The sequence below is a fragment of the Rhipicephalus microplus genome, chromosome 1 (genome assembly GCF_043290135.1).
Source record: "Rhipicephalus microplus isolate Deutch F79 chromosome 1, USDA_Rmic, whole genome shotgun sequence".
Lineage (NCBI taxonomy): Eukaryota > Metazoa > Arthropoda > Arachnida > Ixodida > Ixodidae > Rhipicephalus > Rhipicephalus microplus.
Genome location: NC_134700.1, coordinates 191,069,402 through 191,088,058, shown reverse-complemented (window position 1 = coordinate 191,088,058; position 18,657 = coordinate 191,069,402). Strand labels below are relative to the sequence as shown.

General features: G+C 50.6%; 1 protein-coding gene across 1 annotated transcript in view; it reads right to left on the bottom strand.

The window, feature by feature from the left end:
- The window catches only part of Drak (Death-associated protein kinase related), a 269,918-nt gene extending 251,839 nt beyond the window's left edge, over positions 1–18,079 (bottom strand). The window contains exon 1 of the mRNA XM_075889174.1: positions 17,648–18,079. The gene's annotated coding sequence lies outside the window, so the exon portion shown is untranslated. The remainder of the gene's footprint in view (positions 1–17,647) is intronic.
- Between the last annotated feature and the right edge of the window lie 578 nt (positions 18,080–18,657).

Sequence of the window (18,657 nt, the reverse complement as noted above, 5' to 3'; positions counted from 1 at the left end):
CACAACAGTACGGCATAGAACAATTATACATAGTTATTTGAACGATAACCAAGTACGAAAACGCGCGGTGTTGTACCGTATTGCGTATTTATTGTGCGCAGACGCGCTCAATGGGACTACAGCAACACGGTAGTGCATGACCTCACGTTTTCAGATTGCGCATGGATTCAACTTGTTCTCATTCCTGTACCTAAACATTTTTTTTTTATTTTTCGGATCATCTCCGAGCGGGAGAAAAAATTAGGGCCAGTGAAAGCCATCGGAAATTTTTGAGCTACGGAGGCCACGCACTCCTGCGCTAAAACTCATAATGAGCGCGACTGTACATTTTCGAGCTTTCATAGTGTTCGAAAGAAAGAGGGAGAAGGATTAAAAAAAAAAAGCAACGAGCCCACCGTGTGAAGGGCACACGCGCTCACGAGGATAAGTGCAGACAGACACGAGGCGAGCGATCTCGAAGGCCTAACTACTTTCACAGACTGCGGCACGTTTTGGCTATAAAGTGTACAGACACGCATTACAATAATTAAAACTCGTGGCTTCTCACGTCCCCATCGATCAGCCGAGACCGAACACTGAAGTCGAAGTGTATACGCGCTATTGTGTTTCTCGCGTCTTGCCCCCTTTGGAATGCGGTTTAACCAATGTTGCCGGGAATGCATGCTCCAGTGAGCCAGAAGCTAATTAACAGCCTAGTCCTTTCTTGGAACTAATGATTCACGTCGCCGAAGTGCTCCTCGCAAGCACAACGATGGGGAAGAGTATAAAGCCCTATAACCACACGTACGGCTTACAACGCGCGAGAGCACCGTGCCCTCTCTCTCTCCAAGGAGGGAAAGGGCGTGCGGCTGCACGAAGCTGCACGGCCTCTCTCTTTCCACATAGGAAAAGGGCGCTGCGTCGAATCTACACGCTACGCGCTGACGAGTACGTGTGGTTAGGGCTTAATATGAGAATTGAGTACCTCGGGACTTACAGATACCGACACGGAAATTCTCCCGCGAATGTTACCGAAAGTTCAGGTGCGAACAAATTACGTTGTTTCCGTTCGTTTGAGCAATCGACAAACACGAAAGTAAACCCTCTCGTGATCGAATATGTTGAACTGCAGACATGCGTTTATGTACCACCCACCGCAGTACATCCGTTCTACCACTCACATTCCAGTTTCCAGTGTCCTGAATATAACGGTACACTTAAATGTAGCCCTGTCCCTAAATAGTTCGCAATAAGACGTGACATCTCATTCTCAATATTGTCACACGCGTGTTCACTCTAAGTGTACTATTATATAAAGCGCTTTGATTTAGCTGCCACGTCAACAACGACACGCGCTGTGACTGGCCAAGTGTACTTTTGTTGTATGTCCTAACGGCAAGCCCAACGAGAAACGTGACGCCCCTCCCCCTCTCTCCCTCAATCCACCAAAGAAAAGTTTCTGGCTATTCCTTCAACAACACGCAGGTAACGCACGTTATAGTACTCCAGGAAGTCTTGACAAGCGGGTACAGATACATAAACGCATCAAAATTCACGAGCAACGAGTGGAACGCCCAGAACACGGCGAAAAGCTTTCGGCGTGGGTACGAGCAGGATGATTGAGACCATATATCGGTCAAAGGCAAGCGCTCGCTCGCGAGGCGCGCCTATTTATAACGAGCTTGTCCGCCAAATGAGGTATACGAAGGACAATTAAAACATCGACAATGGCAACAACATTGTGACGATCGAATATCATACGCGCACGTATTCTTGGCAAGAAGGAAGATAACGCACGCCTCTCACACACCCGCTGCGCTAATCGAAACGGAAAAAAGGCGCGCGCCATATACGCGGGCAGGCGCTGCAGAGAAAGCCGCCTACATACGGGTGCACGCGTCAATTCTTTTTTTCACGTGTATGAACAGCACCGCGTTGAAAGCGTCCCGTCTCAACGAGGAGAACGTAACGGATAGTATATATACCTCTTGATATAGCGCCGTCAACGTTACTGAGGCACGGTTCTTCGAGAAGCTCGTTTTGGTACGCTGCAGTGACGTATGCCTATAGATGGGAAAAGCACATCCTCATTGGCGGACACTTTAGGATACATCGGACGATGAAAAGAGAGCGCTGGATGCCGGGCATGTAGTATATAGCATGGCCTCAATCATGAAGGATATATGATATGCGAGGGAGAAAAAAAAAAAGTCGTTTTAATTCGTAAGGCAACGCGCTGCCGTGCTGTTCTTTTCCTCCGCGCATTGCACGCGCCAGTAAGCACAGGGAGAGTTACGAAACTTTGCAACTGTTTGCTCGTGTAACGCTGCATGAGCAACGGCACACCCTGCATGCATGCATGCATGAAGTCACTCTGGAAAATAAGAGTGAAAGTGCACATATATGTGCCGGTCGAGGAAGACGAAGCTCGCTTGTTCTGCGCGACGTGACGGATGCCGAAACTGAGACGATGTACACCCGTACACGAAGGGGGGGGGGGGGGGGGGCGTTCACACGTGGCGTGCCGCTGAACAGCCTCGGAATCGGCGTAAAAGCGTATATAAAAGGCGCACGTCGAGATATGCTTCGCCGTAAACACAGAATTTTTTTTTTTTCCTAAAATGTTTGCTTATACCTCCAAACCAAGAAATTCAAGCTGGACTTTCGTGTGGTATTGAAAACATTGCAACCAATGTAAATACCTTCTCATAGTAGGATTACATTATATAATAATATGTAGGGTTTTACGTTCCAAAACCACGATATGATTATGAGAGACGCCGTATAGTGGAGGGCTCCGGAAATTTCGACCATTTGGTGTCCATTCAGCAGAAAACCTTGAACGTCCAAAAACTATTCTCTTGACGAGTTGTGGCGGTCTCAGCGGAACTTATTGTGAAACTGATTGATTTGTAAGGTTTAACGTCCCAAAACCACCATATGATTATGAGAGACGCCGTAGTGGAGGGCTCCGGAAATTTTGACCACCTGGGGTTCTTTAACGTGCACCCAAATCTGAGCACACGGGCCTACGACATTTCCGCCTCCATCGGAAATGCAGCCGCCGCAGCCGGGATTTGAACCCCCGACCTGCGGGTCAGCAGCCGAGTACCTTAGCCACTAGACCACCACGGCGGGGCACTTATTGTGAAACTCGGTGCCTTCGTAGACAGGCACGAACGCTACCATTTATCTTTACGATGGCTGTATGAAACCACGCTGGCACGGCCGTGTTTTTTGGGCCGCAGGCGGCGAGCTCCGTGTTCAGCATACCTGAACTGCCCGCAATAAACAATGGGAATAAGCGCCAAGGTCGGACGCTAGATGAAAAGGTTTTTTTCTCCTTTTTGCGAGGCGCCAGCGGGAAACACCGAAAGTGCGGCTGCACAACTATAAACGACTGTGAGCCCGAAGATGGTGAAGTACGTACTACGTGTGCCGTGCTCTATGTGTACCCCCCATTTCAGCGCTTTCTGCGAAGCACAGCTGCTGTGGCGTAGACGACCATTCCAGCGCGCTTGCGGCGCGGAAAGTTGAAAGAGGACTAAAGACCCTTCACAGCTGTTCGCGAGAAAGGGCAAGGCTTCCGATTTTATCCTCCTTCGGCACTATAGATTCATACGACAAAACAAAACGCTACAAAGATGCCGATCGAATTCTCTAAGTGAGACGTGTTCACGCTGTTTTGTGAGTATACTCTGACAGTAAGAAACTATACTATTCGTTCTTTTTGCACTGTACTGTTGTTTTCTTCGAGCTTGGGTACTTCGATTTTTGTGAAGTAAATTAGCTTGTTGCGGAATATACTGTTTCCTATGTATACTTTTTTATTTTATTATTTTTTATTTTTATTTATTCAATACTGCCAGCCACCCTTTGGCAGCCATGGCAGGAATGGTACAGTGCAGAGTTTGAACACAAAGTTTATACGCGACCAGTAACACGGTCCGCGGTACACAGGGAAGCAATAATGCAGTAAGCATTATTGCTTAATGCAATAATGCTTAATGCAGCAATAATGCAGTAAGCATACTTCTTGCGGACTATCTTGTACATATCAGCGAGGACTCACTTATACAGTGACCAGTCGTCATTGTATAATCGCGACAACTCATTTATTCCGTACACCCAACTTCTCACGTGGCAGCGGTACTGGTCTTGCGACGTGTTTTTTTTTTTTTTTTCAATCATCTGTGATGTCACACCGAGTGCCACTCCAGCAAACTACATATCGCGAATTCACAGTGCGGAAATGAAAAGCTATAGGCAGGGTACAGCCGAACGCTTTTACAACGAAAGTGCCCTATAACAAAGGATTTCTTCAACGTGACTACATTGTGAGTGCTACGACGTTGGAGCAATAAACACGCATGTACGTATTTATCAAAGCCGGCCTCGAGTACACTGCTGTGAACCGAATTGTATATGGCGTACCAATATCTCGGAGCGTGCTATACATACGGGTGGTCTGGTGGTCTCTTGAGTATACCGTTTGGCTTGGTACGGCCCCCCTTTGGTCGCCCTGTGCCGTTTCGCGGTTTCAATGCTCGAATCAAACAATACGATAAACAGACACAGCAATTTACATTCTGCTCACGGCAGCCTACCATTATTATATTTAGTGGCTTGGGCGATTAGACAAACCTGCCACAGTAACGTTCCCTACCTATTTAAAAGGCGGCAGTTGATAATGACGGGCCGGCCCTTAGCTCCATCCGGTATACATGCAGTTAGCTTAGCGTCCGCTGTACATACACGAAACGTCCTATGCCTTCGACGCACGTCGCCCGAGATAGCCCGCTTCTGTCTCGCCCTCACGTTCCCAAGCCGTGGATCGAGTCCAGCGTGCGATCGTATACAAATGCAGAAGCGGTCTTCCAAATGAACCCAAGAAGAGCGAAGAAGAAGAAACAACTATAACGACGCGGTCCCCGGAGGAAGCGAAGCAGTCACTGTCGCCTTCGGCACTTTTCCCACACCGCGAGAGCGAACCCAGCAGCGCGAGCGAGTCGACGGGGACACTATACAACCACCGCGTATGCCAGCGGCGCAGTGCGACGTAACCGACGAAGACCCCCCGTCGACAGCACCGCAAGCCGAAATAAAAACCAGAATGGTAGTACAGCCGTCGTTCTCATTTGGAACGGGACAGCACGCACGAGGGTCGCCAAGAGAAGAAGAGATAGCCGAGTGTTTCCTCCTCGGCTACGGCTGTATATCGCGCGTAGGTGTGTTGCTTCATTGCAACGTATACGCTAACTGCAAAGACAAGGACCTATATCGTTTTTTTGCGCGTGTGTCCACACCACGACGCTTCCTCATACACAGGGAGCCAAAACACGCATGGCCCGAGCGACCTTCTGCGTCAGAGATCCGTAATGTACGCAGCGCTGCGCCGTTGGGGCCTGCTTATAGAAGAGAAAAACAGCACACGAGCTTCTTTCCGAATACACCTGGCTCAGGTGTATATATATAGTGAACGCCTGACTGAGGCATGACGAACGCCTGACTGAGGCATAGGTATGGTTATAGCGAACGGCTCTGGTATTGCGAACACTTGATTATAGTGAACACGCTATTAAAATGCACAGTACAGCCAACGAAAGAGATCCGCTTTCGACGCGGCTGAAGATAAAGAGGAGGCACCGTCCATCCCACGTGTGACCGTGCGTGCGACACTGCCGTGAGGAAGCAGTACTACGGCCGCTACACCTTTTTTATGTAGCGCCTGAGGCAGTACATACAACAGACGCATGCAGGATGAGCGGTGCAGTACATAACCACATCTGGTGGTACCCAAAGCGAGGTACGTTTGGGGTGCTGGAGAAGGTGGAAAAGCGGGATAGAAAAACGCGAACGTTTGACAGATCCACCCACACGACTGCCACTGCTGCGTTACCCTGTGTCTGTGGCGCGCTGTGTATATACTCGTGCATGGGTCTGCAGTCCCGTGTCTGTAATACAGAACGCCACTATGCAGCGCATACTTGGACTGCTTTAGCCCAGGTACCAAAACGGTGGGGAAAGGTAATAAAAACGCCCGTGACGACACGGAGTGGAGATATTGCGGAAGCAGTCACCGATATGCATGACCGGGGATCGTTGGTGCCGCGTGCACCGTCAACGCGCGAACAGTTTCACGAGGCACAAGTGGTTCATTTGTACTCGCACCACGGAAGGGCGGCGGGCTGCTAGTATCGATGGAAATAAAGGGGACCAGACACGCTTCGCGGGACACGATGAAAACCAAAGAAGGGGGAAAAAGAGAAAAAAAGAAAAGGATAAAAAAAAAGAACAGAAAAGTGTAGAAATAAGGAGGCAGTTTGAGATGAATCGAGGAGGCAGCCGTAAATGCACGCCTGGATAGCGGCAATCATAAAAAACATGGCGCAGCTGCAGCGTCAGGAAGCGGTTGCAGCGGGCGCAATAAAACGAAGGGCCCTACAGACGAGGAGGCATGGGAAGCCGAAAAGGGGGTGAGAGGAGAGACACTGGCCCGACATGGAGAAAGGGGGGGGGGGCGAAGTTCGTAAACCGGAAACTGTTAAGACACACCGTCGGCTATTTCGGTGCTTCTTTCGGCCGCGGACCTCGGCCCCTGATCATCGCTGCGGCGGAGGCGCTGCTGTAGCGCCAGACTGCGCCCGAACATCTGGCGGCCATCTTGTTGTTAGCCGTCCATCTTTTGGCACCCCAGTTTCCCCTTCCCAAGCGCAATAGGGCTTTTTTTTTTTTTTACCATTCCGTCGCGGAAGAGGCGCACCTTTGCACCCAGCCCCGAAGCTCGTAGGGGCGTAAATTACGCCGCATCCGAGTACGGTGCGCCCGAAGATGGGGGAAAAGCCGGGAGCGATGTCTGCGATAGTCACAGCCCGCGCTTCGATACAGGAGGCGCCTTTTGCTGCCACTTAGCAAAGACTGCACCGTTTAGAAGTTACTGCACGAGGGCCGTATATGCAGCAAAACTCCCATTTCTAATGTACACACACGCCTCGACTAATCGGCAAACACGAGTTAGTGCCTGATCGACAAGCACAAGTCTGAGGTTGACGCGCGAGAGGGAATTAACTATCGGACATACAGACGAACTGTTTCATAGATTCGAAGCTGTGGGTAAGACATAACTCATGTTTACTCCTCACCTGCTGGCAAATCTGCTAGCACACACTAACATGGGCGGGCTGTTGCGCGTCTACACAGCGTCGAAGAGGCTCTGTCTGCCATTTGACTGGCGGATTGATGAGGTACAGGCTTGTATGAGATGAGAACCGGAGTTGACAGGGTAGCACAAACGTGGTAAGCTCATATACACACACGTGGTGTTTCGACAGATATGTCGTGCTCCGGAAATGAGCATGTAGTTTATTCTCTCTTAATGAAACGAATTTTCCCACGTATACGCCCGCCAGCAATAAGATTCTGCGGGACGCAAATTTTTCAGAAAAACCTGCATTCCCACGTGCTTCGCCGTGACAGATTCCGATTCCCACGTGCCGCTATGTATGGTTGACAATGAAGTGCGTTATTATTATGTTGAGGTGTGAGTATCTGCATTCAGTGTTGAAATTTTGTATTCTTCCCCCCCTACTGTAATGCCCTTGGGCGCTGTGGGTACAATGATAAATAAATACATAAATAAATAAATAAATAAATTCCATGCTGCAGTAGAGGCTTCCACCTTTACAGTTAGCTACTCGGTATATTAGAAGCATGGCGCGTTAACAGAGCAAAAGTTCCCGCCTCGCAGTAAGACGACATGGTATAAAACTGACAAACGCGCGGGAAACCCGCACATAGACGCCGGTTCGTTCGCGATAAAATCCACGGCCAACGGGAGAACCACGCGCGTCCGCTTCTCGGCGCCATCAACAGGGAAGTACCACGGCGCACGGAGATGCGGGACGCAGGAATTAGCGAAGGACCGCCGTTGTTTCATGCTCCACTTCACTGGTCGGCGTCGACTGAAAGGCTCTCATCCGCGTCGAAAACGAGCGCTGCCCTGCAGGACGCTTCAACTATATACTACAGCCAAGGCGAGGACGACTTACTTTTCCGCCATCCTTACACCCTGCTTCCTACCTTCCTTCGCAACGGCACCGAAAAATGACATGCGTCTACGGGGCGGCACGCGTTGACTTCACGTGCCGCCGTTTCGTAACAGCAGCAAACCGGAAGCACCCAGCGCAGCGTCCTGGCATTGTTGAGAAGCGGGAGCGATATCGGCTCTCTGTCGTCGTCCGTCAGCCGAAACGTCCTCGAGAAGGTCGGTCGGCTGTCGGCCAATGGCTCTCCCGCTTGGCTCTACGTGATGAAGCGGCAGAGCGAGCGGTGAAAATGGGCAACCGTCGCGAAAACCCAATGTCGGCAGGGAGAGAGAGAAAGGGGGGAAAGGAACCTACGAGATACCGGACTTTGCTTAAGCTGTGGGCGCGCCTCTGGCGAGTCCGGCAGTTCGCGGTCCAGAATTAAGGCGCCAGAGACAAATGGTTTGATGTGCAACGAGAGGGTTAACCATTCGTTCTCAGTACGAGGCGCGCTGAGGCCGCACCTCGCACCCAATCGTCTTTCCTCGACCGGGAACGTTATGCGTCTGCTGACCGGTATACACAAGGAGGCACGCGCGAACTGCAGGTACAGTGGCACACAGACTGTCAAAGCTGCAACCCCCGGGAAAAGAATGCCACCAGTCAGTGCGTCGCTGTGCGGCGTAGTTTTGTTACCAGGAGGTTAGAAATGATGTATCAACGTACTACGGAAATTGGCTTAAGAAGTACGGCGCTACCTTCGTTGACATAGAGGCAACGCCGTCGACCCTTCCGATAATTTTGCATAAACGGTACGAAAGGTCGCGCGGCGAATTGCCCCGTTGTCACGATTGATGCACGGGCTGACGTTCCATCAGATGCAGCGTTATTTCCGCAAATGATCATCAACACCTTTACAGGCCTCTTGAAGGGCTTCCACATGACACCGAGTACAAAGGCGAGACAGCCCCTTCTTTGTCCACAAGTGCGATCACCTCCTCGCCACGTATTAGATGCGGAGCATCTTATACTCGCGCCTTGTAGTGCGCCGTCCGCGCCGTCCGCACCGCTTCTCGAACATTCGACAGCTGACGCGCGCGCATGCGCCGTCGCGCCGTCGCCCACTCTTCCACCATCTGTGCATCCCTTCCTCCTCTACACACCGCGCGCGCTTCACTCCTCCACCATCTGTGCACCCTTCCTCCTCTACACACCGCGTTCGACATCTACAATTCTCCTGATTCTCCAGTGGACGCGCATGTGGCGTCGCGCTTCGAGAACATTCAACAGCTGACAGTGCATGCGCCGTCGTGCTGTATATATACTCAAGGTCGGCGCTCGCTCGCTCAGTTGCCGCTCGTCGGTTGGTTTGTACGGCGCGTCGACGTCCAAGGTCGCGGTGAAATGAATTCCAACGAATCCACAAACACAATGATCGACGTCCCTTCGACCAGCGCCGCCCTTTCGCATACGTGTGTACGTGTTCACTCATTTAACACCCCCTCCTACAACCACGTTAACCAATTTAGCCATCGACCAAGCAAGTCGCAATTTAACACCCCATTTCACAACCACGTTAACCAATTTAGCCATCGACCCAAGTAAGTCGCACTTTAACACCCCGTTAACCAATTATATGGTCCGCATCCTCCTCAGTGTTCCCCCGAGGGAAGCTGCGGGCAATTTTTTTATTCGTAAGACACGTACGCTGTCAGCACTATAAGCGTTGAGAAAGTCGGCATTTCCTGCTCTCAGCTGTCTCGATTTGCGCAGTCCCAGATGCACAAATCAAAGTGAAAGTGTACAGCGCACGGTATACCACCATACGAGACAAGGAAGATCTGGCTGCATGGTAAAGCAGCGCAGGAGACAATTCACTTCAGAGATCTCTCGCATATCGACCAACCTTATTTTAACCTCACGTCACATGAAGAAACTGTTGGAGTCATTAACTCTAATACGCCGCAAGTATGGGAAACTAGAAAATAAAGCGTTCCGTTTTTGGCATTTTAGAGGCGGTTTAGGGGCCCTTTAATGCACCCAACCAACGGAACCTAGCTTAAGCTGGACATAGCCATAACTTACAAGTCAATAAGGTGACGTTGCAAAGAGCGGCTGCGGAACAAACGAATCGAGAGTGCGTGCGACGACGAGAGACGGAAAGGTAGCGTGCTTGGTCGAAGAAACGATTCGAGCGGCCGGGGCATCAGCGCGAAAGAGAAGTATCGAACATCCGTGTGGAAGAACAGTCTAATAGTGGGCGACGCTGCCTGGGCAGGCGGCCTTAATTACGGAGCACGTTACAAAAGGAAGCCGAACAAAAGCGGCGCGGACCGAGCTTAATCGGCGGCAGGGCCCGCGGGCGCCATGGAGTCTGGCCCGCTGGCCCAGTTCGCCTCGCCTTGAGGCGGAATCGACGCGGTTTCGTGTCGGCGACCGGATGAGTGTATATGCCAGCAAAGGCGGCTATACAAGAGTGCCTGTGCCCCGTATTCTCAACCACACTACACATCCTTCGCGGTGCCTTCCTCGCGTTCTCGACACGCGTGTAGGTAAATGAAGATATGTGTTAGCTTGCAAACGGCATCAACCCCGCGCTTTGCACCACGCTACTCTTTTGAGTCGATGACGTGGCAGGTCAGAGAGGATGCTAAATGCGACACGCAATAGAAGTCCACAGTTCCTTCTCTATATGTCACGCTGTAGACTCACATCAGCGAGAGCTTGAACTATCCTATAAAGCAGAACGCAAAAGAGGAACCTTTCCAGGATGGAAAGTTCCACAGCTAAAAATTACACCTGTCAGCAACCATGGCATGAGAGGAATGCGGGTCTACAGCAGCGCAAACGCCGATGCTTCAAAGGAAGGAAGAGGTACAAGAGGTGTAGTGATTAAAGAGATCGTAATCCAGACAGGAAAGAAAGCTTGGCCCTCTAATGCCAGGAAAAGAAATGCCCCGTGCGCACAGCTTGTCTCAACGCACGATGCAGATCGAGCGTTGATATATAAGCAACGAACTAATACGGGCCCAAGCAACAAGCGATGCCTCCGTCGCTTTCGTGTATCCATCTCCGCGCGAGAGAGGGACGCAGTGGCGTGGAAAATTCCACGCGGTGCCTGCAGGATCGGAGCCACTGGGCCAGTCAGTCATACTGCGGAGGCGCGCGCCCGACCAAAGACGATCGAGTCGTCGTTCGCTCTACCGCGGGGCCAGGGCGCTGCGTGCGTATACCGAGGTCGATGGAGCGGCCCACAAACACGACCCGGAGGGGTCATACAAGACAATGCTTTCCACCTCTACACACACAGCCCAACCGTCTCTGGAAGCTCGAAGTCGCTGCCGAAAGCAGCTGTGGTAGGTATAAAGTGGCACAAGGAACGTGGAACAGTTGCGCTTTTTTTTTTATTCCCCCCCAAGAAGCTTCGACGAAGATGATCCTTGTGCATAAAAAAAGGAACTCGGCGAGCTCCCGAGCATGAACCGTTTGACTCTGGGTTACCCGGACAAGTAAACGACTTGGAAGCGTTGGCGAACCGACGAAAGACGTGACGTCATCCGTGCGGGGGCACCCGCCACCGTGTGTTTCTTTCTCCCTCCTCAAGACCAGCGTTTTGTTTGCGTCCCGACCATTGGCGCACTCTCTGCTCCATTGATTTTTTTCGCCCGCGTGGGAGAATGTAGACACGTCATTGCGAAAAGAAAAAAAAAAAAGAAAGTGGGTCACCGCGAGAACGAGGCAGAGTTGCACACACGGAGAACAAACGGGAGGGGTCACTCCGGCACATCGACGTGTCCTTCGCGCGGTGACACCGGGCTTTAATTATAGAGGCGCCGTCCACTCAAACACAACTCGCGAAAGCCCACGTAGTAGACTTGGGGTGTCATTTAACTTTGCCCCATGTTGCGGTGGAGGCGTAGCAATCGAGCGGTCGTTATTATTTGCCCCTTTAAATGCATACCTTAAGTGGAACGCGGTCGTTTTGAATTTCCCGCCGGCACCATTCATCTTTCGCGACAGCGCCTAATCGCTCGACTGTACCGCAAACATATATGTACCGTATTTCCGAAGTGTTCACGGGAGCGGCGTATACAAGAAGAAAGGGTGTCCTCTGACTTTTGCGCGCATGCGAGTAAGAGTGCTATGCACTTGTTATTCTCGCGTGATTGTATATAAAAATTCAATGTTCTTAGAGTGTATAGACTGGAAAAAGGAAAGTCACGACATTTTTTTTTTAAATCATTCCCTGCCCCATATATGATTCTTTAAAGAGACACGTGAACTCCCTTTGGGGATCATTGCGTTCTTCCGAGATGGCGAGGCTCAAGGGAGAGTTGATAGGTGTCCCTTTGTCGTATACGTGGCAAGACGGAACTCTGGGAAGACACCAACGCGCACTCTTTCCTCCCTTAGAGTACGCACGTCACCGCATCTGTGGGTTCAGCGTGGCATTCTAACATCTGATGCGGTCCCAACGAAGCACTCGCGACTTCCCAAACTTCTTTATGTATATAGGTTACTTCGTTGTAAATATAAGCGAAATCTGACACGAATTAAACAGGTGCTCGGTTTAAGAAGTCCCGTCTGACGGAACGTACGCCTTCGATCGACCTCACCGAGACTCGTGGCATGACGCAACGCCCATGCGCGCCACAGTCATCTATCGTTACGGTGCTCTAACCCGAAGGTCGCGGAATCGAATATCGTCCACTTTTTCGACGGAGGCGAAACGGCCACAGGCCCGAACGCTCGGATTAATTAGGGTGCACCCTTCAAGAGCCTCAGATGCTCGAAATTATCGGAGCCATCTTCTATGATGACGTCCTTCAATCATACTGTGGTTCCGAAAAGTAAGAATCCAACAAAGATAATGCTCCACCGCGATATCTGATAACCCGTGACACACGGGTGGCCTAAAGTCATTTACATATACAAGCACACATCATCCGGAAAGGCGTTCGAGCACAGTGGCATACGACAAAGAAGTAACTCCTTTCCGGCAAAAATCCTTTTCCGTAATGCAGACCCCGCATATACTTTTCGGCCCGGGAAGGAGTACTCTCGAACGCCCGCATGACGTCACTAGGGTCGCGTTGGCAGCGGCAGTTGCTGTGTCTGCCGCCGTGTGTCATCGGCGCAACTACTTTCTGTAAATGGTCCCTATTGACAACAAAAGGGGGGTTTTCTTCAAAGTACTTTCCTTTTTTCCGTCTGTCGCGGGTATAAGATCGACGCAAAGCGCAGCCGCAGATTGTCGAATTCCGCGGTTGCTTTCTTCGTCAAATTTCTCGGACTCGCGCGTTCTCAAACAAGCTTTACTCTATACAGTTAGCTATTAGTACTGGCAGCGCCCGAATGTGTGCTGGTCGCCTCTGCGCACCGCTATAGATATACTCGGTGGTGGCTGTGTGAAGGCTGAGATGGCGATGGTATAACATCCGACGTCATTCCTCTTTGACCGGTGTAGTTACCTTATAGACAATGCGACGTACTCAGACTGGAAGCAGTTCAAAAGAAAGCTGGCCGTTTCATTTTTCGCATGCACGACCACTACTTCTCATCGTCATTATAGCATTACATGAGCCAAAGCTAAACCTCTTTCGATACGCCATGATGTAAATCATTAAAATTTTGTCACAAGATAACCATACGCATCGCATGTAAAACACATCATTTTTGTCATTTGCCAAGCCTCCTTCTACCCTTAACTTCCACGAGCTCAATTTTGCTAATTTTTTTTGCATGTACAAACATTTAGGTATAGTTTCTTTCCTCACACAATATCATTATGGAATTCCTTACCTGGTCACATTCGATCGCTTCCCCTGAATTATCGTGAAACCATTCTTGTTGAAGATAATTACGTAACAAAGCTTAATTCCTTCATTGTTATACATGTTATTACTACTGATATTTTGTTGTTACTTTTCATGTATCGTTTCTGTTGCGATTTTTTTCTGTACTGTATAACCCCCCCCCCCCCCTTCCTTCTTGCAAAAGCCCTTTTACAGGGCTGCAGTATGTAAAACAAATAAATACACAAAAAGGTATACCAAGACCAGCCACGCGGGAAGCCTAAATTCTTCCACCGTGCAAGCACAATTTCGTTGTAACCGTACTTCTATATAGAGGCGGTCGCAGTGAACGCGAAAGATTTGGAATTCGGCAAGGACACGCGGGGACCTTCGTCATACGGGTAATTTCGCCGCAAAGGCGCTCGTTGTACGCAGGCGTTCCGAATGCCGTCCGCCGCATGGGACAGGCCAGTCACGCACTTCGAAGGAAAATTACGGCGTCCAAAATGGCGAAGCGCTTGTCGTGAAATAGGCGCCAAAATCAAGCAACTTCCGCGTAGCCGACGCGTCGAAAAAAAATAAAGAAAAAGACTGGGATTGATGTTTATAACCAGCCTGGCTTGGCGAAACAAACAACGCAGCCAGCCATTCCCACGCGTAGGGTGCTTTCGACATTGCTATCTGATATAACATAGGCTGCCAACGTAGGTTGCGCGACGCCAGAGACGGCGTGAGTCGCAGCGAAGATCTACCGTGTGCATATATGACGTTGGCACTGCTTTGACCGGAAGTGCGCAAACGCACAATTGTGAGCACCTTGTCATTCATGGCCATCATATGTGTATACAAATCGTCGTGATCATCACTATCTCTTGTCTCACCGGTTGTTCCAACTTTGGATAAGGAGGGTAACATTGAAATGTGCCGTCTTACCAGATGCATGTAGTCTTGAGATTACGTTGGGACTAGTTGGTGCATGCTAACACGCTTCCTCTTAACGATTCACAATAATAGTCAACCAGTCCCGCGTACGAGGCTGACTCCGTCAAAGAAAGTGTCTTGCACGCACCCCGTTCAATCACGAATTCGAGTTGCTGCAGCCTCCCTCCCTACATCGCCAGCGCTCTTAGCAGTTGAACGTCAGCTACAGTGCACGGTCCCCTTTGTTCAAATGGGGGGAGGGGGGGGGGGCTTAAGCCGCGCGAAGAAAGGTGCACAATAGACAAAGTGCACGCACTTCTTCGGGGGGTTCCCGAGCCTGTTGCGGTGTAGCGCTAAAGCCGCGACACTAACAGCTTAGGGCTGAGGGGCAGCAGCGAGGACAAACGCTTCTGCAGACTTGACGTCCTATGTTTGAAGGGCTCGTAGAGCCAGACAACACGAACAAGAAAGTATGGTTCCCTAGCGTGCATGTTTGGGCACGTTGGAAGGACAAGGCGCACAACCAGTAAAGACTACGCGATAGAAACATTCAGCGCTCTTCACTATTTGTCCGGTAGCACGCTTAAACATGATTAGTCACGTTTTACAAACACGTTTGAACAACCACGTTAGAGACTTGCTTGCCCGTGCGGTCAAGCGCTAGGAATCCCTTTACCTAAGTGCACCTAACAAACAAGCCCCCAACAAACGAGCCTACAAAGCCGTCATAGCTGGACCTTCCTTACATGAACGTGTCCGGACTTGCGAGACCCATCTAAACTGCAGGCTTCAAGTAAGTCGTTGAGTGCGTTTTCCAAGAAACGGAAGGGCTGTCGACATGACTCTAGTTGACGACCACAGATACGCCAGTAATACGAGCTCGTACAATAAGTTTCAGTGCACCGATAAAAAGCAACCCTGAAGTGATGCAAGTACTCTGTGTGGTAACAGCACAATAGGGGTTATCATCGTTATTTGCCTCATTGTCTCGCGAGACAAAAAAAAAACGCTTTGTGGCGGTTTTACCAACTCAAGCCATTGTCTATTCATAGTGACAGCGACTTCGCTATATTTATTACAGCATAAGAAAGAACGACGGGTGCCTGAATAAAAAAAAAAAATCTACGACCACAAGAAAACCGACAGAAAGGACAATACGCGCCTATTGAATTCTGAAAACTTGCTTTTTATCACTTTTTGATTGACCTTCACAACGTGGCTCTCAAGTTTCCCGAAACAATCGCAGGCAGTCGACGGCATGTTAAAATTTTGATCGAGGAGCGAATAACTCTATAAAAAACAAAATCGCGTTAAGATTCCGATCAGCAGTAAACGGCAGCCGCGGAGAACGAGGGGGAAGGCGGCGGAGCAGCGATGTTAAGCAATACATTACAGGGCACGAGCCTAAAGGTTGCGCGAAAGGGAACCAGTACTGCCCCTGCGCAGTTGGAACTCAAGAAAGAAAGAAGTAACGATGGCGAGATACGACTGCGTGCGCCGCTGGCAGCCGTGGCTCACACAAGAGTATTGAAATTCACTGGACACCTCGAGGAAAACGCCAGGAGCGGCATGAATCGAGGTCGGCGGCAGCCCGCCAAGGTATGCGGCCGCAGCGGTAGCAGCAACAGCAGCAGCGCTGGATGCATGCCTGCACCTCGCAGGGGAAGAAAATGCTCCTCGACCACTACGGCGACGGCCGCAGCTGCTCGAGCAACGCATCAAAAACGAACGGGGAGTACAGGAGAATGTCAGCACAGCTCGAGTGAAAAACAGAGCGGCTGGAGCCGAGAGCAGCTGGTCGTAAACTTCATCCGGCGCGCAGCAGACACAGGCTTACATACGCGAGACATGAGTCATAGCTGCTGCAAGTACTAGCACTGGAGTACCCCGATCAGTAAGCGCACCGAGGAGTCGGAGGAACTATTTACACTGAGGCGATATTTCACTGTGTCTCGCCGCTCTGGCGCGAAAAAACCAGCGGCGTTATGAAAGCGCAGAAAGTGAAAGTGTTTTGAAGTGAAAGAACGGCGGTTAAGAGCCCATTATCCGCTTCTCTACGTCCAGAATTAGACCACGCGGCTGATCGCCAAACGGCTAGTCCACCCACGCATTTAAAATGACGGTGCGAGGCAAAGTCATCTCGTAAAGTGCGAATATCTCTGAAACAGCGATGATGACAAAGCTATCAAAAGTACTCAAGAGCCGCACGATGAGGGGCTAGTTCGAAAGCATTTATTGCGCAACGGTAGCGGACAAAGAAAAACTGCTGTATCATTCACGCTTACGCTACTTCCATGCAGCACAGTTCTAATGCTAGCCCTATGGTGCCCCTGTACACCGTTACACGAGCGAAGATATTTCACACCTCTAAATTACTGTGCCAGGGGCCACTCTAGTGTTCGTAAATAACACGAGCGCTGCAATAAAGTGCTGCCACAGTCGTGTCGTTATGAACTAGCCGAAGCGGACGGTGAAACAACGGTCACGTTCGTAGAGGCCACGCCGCGAGTTTCCCTGCATGAACGGAGGGCGTCCGACGATTATCAGCAACGGCCCTTATTCTAAACCTAACGAGTGTGTTTCTCAGCGCGTTGATAGTAAAGTCCGCTACGGCGAAGTCCACGTCGGGAAACACGTTTCTGAACGACCGAGCCCGTACGTGCGACTCGAGTTCAAAAAGCGCCGGGGAGGTTTAAAGATCCTCCATCGCTATCGCCATCACCATGTATGGCCCCATTGCTAGCAAAAGGGGCAGGTAACGCTAGCGCTTCGCCGCTTGCCCAGTTCACGCCCCTCGTACACTGCGACATACTTTGAAGTAGTTCATATTAACAAGTCATTAGACGTGCCATATCACGCCATAACATCGAAAAACACACGACACCCGGGTGAAATCAGCCGCGTAACAACGGCCAGCACCACGCTTACCTGGAAGATAGCGAGAGCCAAGCACAGGCGAAGCGGTGACGTTGATTTCCGGTGAACACACACAAAATATTACTCCAGTCGGGCTCGGAAATCCAAGTGCCGTGAGGTGTTAAACCGTGGCTCGGCTGGCGGCTTCCGAACGCAGTGTTGCAAAGCAGGTGTGCTGGTCGTCCACACAACGAATCACCAACAGAAAACGCACGCAAGCGGTAACACTGCCAGTGCCGGCACGCACTGTCCCACGTAGAGTGACCGTCGCTCAGTGATCACGGGACATCAGCCTCACAGCCATGACATCGCTGTAGAAACGTTCCAAAAGATTGGTGCTCTGCGACTAAACGGCGTACAGCGGCTGCCACGACTGCTCGGACGGGAATAATAGAGCCACCGGGCCGTTCAGGTTTTTCTTCCTCTCCGCGGCGAGGACACCATGGACGCGCGTGAGTGCGGAGAAACCAGCTTCGAAGCTGCCGGTTACGGCGATCGCTCTGCCATCTACGAGCTGCACGGCGAGTTAACGGAAGACCCGTTGGCGGCAGCGGGAATTTCAGTTGCTGTGCTGGGACGGCGCGTCACAACTACAGTACGCTGTATCAAAACTACTCAAGTTGTACTGTTCGTCGTAGCTTTCTGAGTCTGCATATGCATATTAAGTCATGTACTAAACTCGGGGTTTACATGGATGGATCGTATTAGCGTCCCTTTTATAACGGGCAGTTCGTCTTCCTCAATGACGCATCTCTTTCCTATAACATATGTATTAATAAACTTTTTTTTTAAAGTCTGGCGATTTCCTTCGGGCGAGGCAGGGGAAAAAGGGTTAACCTCTGTCTCGTATTCCCCCCACCCCGTCGGTGATGATGCAGATGCCTCCGGCACCACCATCATCATCATTCATAGCTCAACCTTCTGCGCACTGACATCGCAGAGAACGCGGGGCATGACAGACGAGATAAAGTAGTTGCGCATGTGATAGGACAACCTCTTCGAAAGGTTTCTCAATGCATGCG